Source organism: Schistocerca americana, chromosome 3 (assembly GCF_021461395.2).
Source record: "Schistocerca americana isolate TAMUIC-IGC-003095 chromosome 3, iqSchAmer2.1, whole genome shotgun sequence".
NCBI lineage: Eukaryota > Metazoa > Arthropoda > Insecta > Orthoptera > Acrididae > Schistocerca > Schistocerca americana.
In genome coordinates, this window is record NC_060121.1 from 434,908,706 (window position 1) to 434,914,705 (window position 6,000).

Below are 6,000 nucleotides of genomic sequence, written 5' to 3' on the forward strand. Positions count from 1 at the left end.
TCTTGAGATCACACTTTGTGGCACACGGAGGGCCCGTGCTACGACCTACTGTGTTTGACCAGCCTCCAGTCGGCCAAGTATTCTACTTCTCATAACATCATAAATATATGAGGCATTTTCAACACACAGTCACCATTAGCACGTCTGAAAACGTCTGCACACTTACTCGCTGCTCCGTACTCTGACATGCACCAACACACCTCTGTGTATGTGGACTGCTGCTAGCGCTACCGTGCGACGACCGCAGGTCAAATGCACCGCATGGTCATACCCCGAGGTGATTTAAACCCGCAAACCGCCCACCAGAGCGTTGTTTCACCATGTATCAGCATTACCTTATTTCATGGGCATGAGTGTAGGTGTGGCCAGTCTCTGGCATGCATGCGCAGTTGAGTAAGTAATGAATATCACATCTATCGACTGCCTGTTTACCCAACAAAGTTTTGTTTGTGTATACCTCTAGCTTAGGCACCCTGTGTATACTGACTGACAAGCCAAGCGTATTGATCCTTTAGGAACGCAATACAAGAGCGATTCTGCACGACTTGGACAAGTCCTTGGTGGTTTCCAGAGGTATGTAGCGCTAGGCACTTATGCACAAGTCTGACAATTCCTGCGAATTATGGGCCAGACGTTAATGGGCGTGAAGCTGGCTCTCGATATTGTTCCAGATGTGTGCTATCGGATTCAGATCAGTCGAGTTCGGCTACCAAGGTATCCACACGAGTACACCATCAAGCCCTTCAAACCACTGCTGCGTGATTCAGACCTTTTGGCACTTGCTGGAAGATGCCATCACCGCTGGGGAAGACATTAGTCATGAAGCGATGCAAATGGTCCGCAGAAATCTTCACGTAATCTGCAGCTGTCATGACGAATCGATTACTACCACTATCTCACTATCTCACTAGGGGTAAGATAGATACCGCCTACAGGAAAATTAAAGAGACCTTTGGAGATAAGAGAACGGCTTGTATGAATATCAAGAGCTCAGATGGAAACCCAGTTCTAAGCAAAGAAGGGAAAGCAGAAAGGTGGAAGGAGTATATAGAGGGTCTATACAAGGGTGATGTACTTGAGGACAATATTGTGGAAATGGAAGAGGATGTAGATGAAGATGAAATGGGAGATGCGATACTGCGTGAAGAGTTTGACAGAGCACTGAAAGACCTGAGTCGAAACAAGGCCCCCGGAGTAGACAATATTCCATTGGAACAACTGACGGCCGTGGGACAGCCAGTCCTGACAAAACTCTACCATCTGGTGAGCAAGTTGTATGAAACAGGCGAAATACCCTCAGACTTCAAGAAGAATATAATAATTCCAATCCCAAAGAAAACAGGTGTTGACAGATGTGAAAATTACCGAACTATCAGCTTAATAAGTCACAGCTGCAAAATATTAACACGAATTCTTTACAGACGAATGGAAAAACTAGTAGAAGCCAACCTTGGGGAAGATCAGTTTGGATTCCGTAGAAACACTGGAACACGTGAGGCAATACTGACCTTACGACTTATCTTAGAAGAAAGATTAAGGAAAGGCAAACCTACGTTTCTAGCATTTGTAGACTTAGAGAAAGCTTTTGACAATGTTGACTGGAATACTCTCTTTCAAATTCTGAAGGTGGCAGGGGTAAAATACAGGGAGCGAAAGGCTATTTACAATTTGTACAAAAACCAGATGGCAGTTATAAGAGTCGAGGGACATGAAAGGGAAGCAGTGGTTGGGAAGGGAGTAAGACAGGGTTGTAGCCTCTCCCCGATGTTGTTCAATCTGTATATTGAGCAAGCAGTAAAGGAAACAAAAGAAAAATTCGGGGTAGGTATTAAAATTCATGGAGAAGAAATAAAAACTTTGAGGTTCGCCGATGACATTGTAATTCTGTCAGAGACAGCAAAGGACTTGGAAGAGCAGTTGAATGGAATGGACAGTGTCTTGAAAGGAGGATATAAGATGAACATCAACAAAAGCAAAACAAGGATAATGGAATGTAGTCGAATTAAGTCGGGTGCTGCTGAGGGAATTAGATTAGGAAATGAGGCACTTAAAGTAGTAAAGGAGTTTTGCTATTTGGGGAGCAAAATAACTGATGATGGTCGAAGTAGAGAGGATATAAAATGTAGGCTGGCAATGGCAAGGAAAGCATTTCTGAAGAAGAGAAATTTGTTAACATCCAGTATTGATTTAAGTGTCAGGAAGTCATTTCTGAAAGTATTCGTATGGAGTGTAGCCATGTATGGAAGTGAAACATGGACGATAAATAGTTTAGACAAGAAGAGAATAGAAGCTTTCGAAATGTGGTGCTACAGAAGAATGCTGAAGATTAGATGGGTAGATCACATAACTAATGAGGAAGTATTGAATAGGATTGGGGAGAAGAGAAGTTTGTGGCACAACTTGACCAGAAGAAGGGATCGGTTGGTAGGACATGTTCTGAGGCATTAAGGGATCACCAATTTAGTATTGGAGGGCAGCGTGGAGGGTAAAAATTGTAGAGGGAGACCAAGAGATGAATACACTAAGCAGATTCAGAAGGATGTAGGTTGCAGTAGGTACTGGGAGATGAAAAAGCTTGCACAGGATAGAGTAGCATGGAGAGCTGCATCAAACCAGTCTCAGGACTGAAGACCACAACAACAACAACAACCTAATACTTTGCCCAACGGCCTGCGTCTTTGACGCTGTGCGTGTTTAGAGCTACCTTTGGCCTGGGCGATGGCATATCTGTCGTAGTACAATAAGAAATTTGATTCATCCGATGAGGCGGCACGTTTTCATTGATCCACGGTCCAGTGTCGATGATACAGTGTCCACTACACCCGTAATTGGTGGTGTCAGATCATCATGGAATCACATAAGGTCCGTCCGCTGCAGAGCGCCATGTTTATGTGCGCTGAACGGTGTGCTCTGAAACAATTGCACCAGTACTGTGCTCTATAATCATATCTACCTATACTGTTTTGCGGAGCTGGCAGGCCTCTGACCTCCATGTTCCGTGAATAGGCGTGGACGTCCAACTCTTTTGTCACCTACATGTGGTTTTGCCGTCCGTCGACCCCTTTACGTAGAAACTCACGACATTAGCACGCAAGCAGCCGAGCAGCTTCGCCGAAACTTTTATTCCTGGGCGCCGGGCTACACCGTCCTGTTTCTTCTTCATTAAAATGTTCCAGGAAGACAGGTAAATGTTCTCCTCTGTTTTATGGTGAACTTTATGCGTTCATGTATGCTACTCAGGCGCCGCAGGGAGTCAAACAGGTTTTACTTTCCATGCGCACACACCACCAAGATGTCACCCACACAGGTATAGAAGGGCTTTGGCCAGAACCGAGCAGTTTAAAGCGCTAATTTCTCAATATGCTGCACGTACAAGTTGGCGGTAACTGGAGTATCCAAAGACCCCATTGCGACACCGTGTTTAGTAGAAAATACCGCCATGCTTATGATAAGTGGATGTGAGCTTGTGTCAAAGGAGTTCTACAGTGACTTTGTCATACTACTTCTTCAGCACTTTTACTGAATCTTCTAGTGGCACCTGGTTGAAAAGCAAACGTGTGGTCACAGTTGAGCAGCAAATCTCCTGCCAGTTTTCGTCTTGGGACGATGTAATATCGAAGATTTACCACGAGTCTTCCCTAATTAGAGCACCAACGAAGGACAGGTTAAGTAAGAAACTTGTTTAACGTCGTTCCAAAAGGAACATATTACTCTCCTGATTTCCCGAGAATTCATCAGCACAATTCGACGAGAAAATGTGCTTTTGCAGTAATACATGAGCTAGAAAATAACTCTAAGCATTGCGACTATTGTTCTCATTGTAGTTCGACCAGTAACGAATTGCAACTTCACGGTTAAGTGGTGCAGTGGTTAAGACTGGACTCACAGTTGGTAACGATCAAGGTGGTGCAATCATTATGATTACGTCAGTTAGTGTATACGGTGAAAGAATATAAATCTCAGTCCGGCGATGGTGATTTAATACAAATGATGAGCTGGATCTCCTGTAAACGATTCAGTTGGTTTCCTTCGTCGTCCGGGACTGTACTCCTTTTCTAAGGGCTTCATCGTGAACGAGACGCCAAATCTCCTGCTTGCTTCAAATCAGTGTGGGAGGGGGACTCGGAAAGGGGAACTACATGTCCAAATATCGAGATTTCGATTTTCTGCCGTAGCTCTAAATTATTTGAGATGAATGCTGACTGTTACAGTTTTTTCTCTTGATCTTTACCCATTTCGAGCAAACACTGTGTAAGTGAGAATGTTTAATTGTAACATTTCCTCGCAATTTTGTATATGATTAAACGATATACTCTTTTTAGTCAGCACTCTAACTTTATTATCACTAGAAAGTGAGGCAGTGTGTGTAGCTGAATAATTCAATGTCCTACTTCCAGTATAGAAGTGCACCACTCTTCCGATATTCCTTGCCTAGACCATGGTGGAAATGTACCATAGGTCCAAAGAGGCCTTGATCTGTTGAGAAATGTTCATGTTGCTCACTCTAGTCTCCTTATTTCACTCCTTGCACAATGTTTCAAAAATAAACAATGAGAAAAATTACACTTCCTGATCAAAAGTATCTGTACACCTGTATGTAATACGGAATTGCCCACCAGAAATAGCGAGGGGCGAAGCCACCACTATAAAAGGAAGTTGGTGGAAATCTGTTGTTAATAGGAAACATCAACAGGAGAATGGATCAGACAGGAGAGTGCATTGACTTTGGACGTGGACTAGTCACTGGATGTCTCCTGAGAAACATATTCATCCGGATCCTTTCAGCTCTTCTAAAACTGCGCAAGTCGATTGATGGTGATGTGATTATGAAGTGGAAACGCGAAGCAACAAGTACAGATAAATCAAGAGTAGGCAGACCTCGTGTCTCACGGACAGGACTCCTCGAGTGCCTCGCACTTCCTTCTTCACGGCAATTCTCAGCCGCAGTCTGCAGGGGCAGTGGAGACGCTCCTGCAGCCTTTTCGATGGGAAGTGTTAGATCACCTACAACTCAGCCCTAATAGGCCCGTTCTGAGTATCATCTCTGTTCACGTGAAACGTTGGATACGAAGACAACACTTGGGCGCAGGCTACGAGCTACAGACCAGCGTAGAGAATGATCGGAAAGCACAGGCAGCTGCCTTCTATGACGATGGTGTTGGAAATTTGGTATAACGCTCCGACAAATGTCTAAGACGGAGCGGCGACTATGTAGAGAAGTCTCTGGAAACTGTAGCTAACTCTTGCAAATAAACTGTTTCTGGTTTTCACTATGGTTTCGATTTAGCGACCGATCGGAACTTACTTTCTGGACAACCCTCGCAGAATGTGTCGAGCAGCTGTAGTCAGTGCTAAGCGACACTCGAGGAGGTCTAAAGAGCGACGCCAGTGAATGGTGAATGACTGGAAACGAGCTTAGAGATGAGTCACGCTATGCGCTCTGGCAATCCAATGGAAGGGCTGGGTTGGTGAATGCCTAGAGAATATTGCCTATGTGTAGTGCCAACAGTGAAGTACAGAGGAGGTGTTGTTATGCTATGGAAATTTTTTCGTATATAGTTTTCTTCCCCTTATTGCGCTTAATAAAACGCTAAATGTCAAAGAATGTAGACGTATTTCGCAACATTGTGTACTACGAACAGTAGAGGAACACTTTGAAGACGACAGTTGTCTGTATCAGAATGGTAGTGCACCCTGTCATAAAGCAGAATCAGTGAGGCATTGGCCTGTGTAGAGTAATATTTCTGAAATTGATTGGCCTGCTCGAAGTCACGACCTGAACCAAAATGGAACACTTCTGGATCGAGCTAGAACGTAGACTTCGCTTCAGATGCCAGCTCCCAACATCATTACGTTCTCTGGCTTCAGGTCTTGAAAGAATGGGCTGCCAATCCTCTACAGAATTTCAGGCGCCAGCAGAGTTCAAGCCACCACCAAGGTGTCTTCTAAAATATGTGCGGATGCTTTTGATAAGATAGTGTATATCCTTTCTCCTGGGAT